A 2,109-nucleotide genomic window follows, 5' to 3' on the forward strand; every position below is an offset into this window, starting at 1 on the left:
CCCCTCCACCACACCCCCTGTCTCTCACCCACTGACTCCTCAATTTACATCTTCACTGGCTGGCTTTCTTGCCCACATTGCATGCCAGCCTCTGGCTTCTTTACTATTCATTCCATACAGGAAGAGCACACATCGGCTTCAGCCTTCCTCATCCTGGTGAAGGGTATGTATACGCAAAAGCTGGCAAAGAAGAATTTTTCCAACTATTTGAGTTGGTTTAGTAAAAGATAATCAGATTTTAATAAAAGATATCAGATTTAGCCAAAAAACCTTGTCTACCAGTAAAAGTGCCACTATATCTTGTTTATGTACTGTTGGAGCTCCTGTTTCACCCAGTATCTGAAAATGCTCCATTTTTCCTAATAGACTCTATATTTTTTTCCTTATCCCCTACTGACTTAAATTCAGGCTCTCTACTTTGGTGTGTTTGACCTGCAGTCCCCAGGTTGCAGTGCAGAGCAAAGGATGCTCGATTGTTCCATTGTCTGGGAGAATCACCTCACAAGTTAACCAGTGATTTTTGGCCCCACAATTTTGAACTTGTGTTCCAAAGACCACCTGAGTCCTATTTTAGATTTAGGACTATGGGCAAGAGCCTAACTAGCCTTGCAGGTACCTAAACAAGACTTAAGTGGAAAAATCCTGGGAGTGAACAAAAAGGAGTATGACTCCATAATCCAGCAATTAGGGAATTTTCCTGGGAGAAATAAGTCATGGTCTCTAGTTCATGCTGCAAGGCATGACTGTGTGTTACACTTTAGACTGTCATTGGCTAAAAAACAGAAGCAGCCTTAGTTGCAGGGACCAGAACCCACAACACTCCAAGCAGCTTCAACAGTACAGGTCTGGAGTGCCCTCACCTTCTTTAAGAAAAACCCTTAGACTGGTGGTTAGAGCACCTCTGCTTTGAAGTAAGAGATTTGTGTTTAATTCCTCTGGGGCTAAAAAGGGTCTAGACTATCTCTTACTTCCTTGGGTAGTGTTCTTGCCAGTAGGCTACTGGGTTCTTCTTTCTTCTGGCATTTAGTGGTGAAAGAAGTCAAGGAATGGCAATGACACTGTGCTTTATGCTGTACATGTTGCTGATGGTTCAGGTAGACATTTCCTGTCTGAAAAATCTGGATGACACAATGAAAGTACTATATTACAACTCTGAATGAGATACCTAATCTATGAGAACGAATGGAAATTCATGTATACTCCTTTGCCTATTTTTTACTTATAATCACCTTCCTGTTGAGTAATTAGAGAATCTAAATTGTTCTTCATAGGTTTTCAGTTTTTCTGCTCACTGCATAGGAATCCTGATCTCATTAATTAAGACTGAAACTGGAGTGTAGACTGCAGGGGTGACCAGGACAGTGGGGGGTGAAAATTATTTCTGATTTCAATCACTTTTTAGTCATACTTAGAGGTCCTTTCTGTCTAATGTGTTCAACAGTTTCATAAAAATATTTATGCACATAGCCTTATTAATGACTGCAGGATGGTTTTGAGGGTACATTTAGAAAGTATAAAGTTAACATAAAGTTGGGTGGAATAAGATACTAAGAGCAGAGGTCCCCATGGGTTTGGCCTTTTGGCAACAGAGGAACAGTGGCAGCTAATTGTCACTCCCCTGCTGTTAAAGTTCTGGGTCTAAGCAGAGCCCAATGGACTAGAGATCATGGCTCTGTGCACTGGAGTGAGTATGTGGGTCCATTCAGGGTGGCATGGGGCAGTGCAGGGTCAAGTGGGGCCAATCAGGATGGTGTGGAGCTGATCAGGGCAAGGCATGGTGGTACAGAGCCAATACTGGCCCATCAGGACAGAGCAAGGTGGTAATGGGCCAAGCAGGGCTAAACAGGGTAACGGTAAGGGCAACATGAGCCTGAGTTGGGTAGTGCAGAGTGGCACAGAGCCAAGCAGGAGTAGGCAGAGGTGGCACAGAGGTGATCCAGCCTGTGGACTGGCCCTGAACCACTTACCCAGCCCACCAAAAGCTTGAGCACCACCTCTTGAGAGGGCGCAATTATAGTTTCATAGGATCATAGTTGTTAGGGGCTGGACGGGACCTTACAGATCACCAGGTCCAGCCCCCTGCACTTGGGCAGGAAAGACTGCTGGGAT

Source organism: Gavialis gangeticus, unplaced genomic scaffold, assembly GCF_001723915.1.
Source record: "Gavialis gangeticus isolate Ggan-Ray unplaced genomic scaffold, GavGan_comp1, whole genome shotgun sequence".
NCBI classification, from domain to species: Eukaryota; Metazoa; Chordata; order Crocodylia; family Gavialidae; genus Gavialis; species Gavialis gangeticus.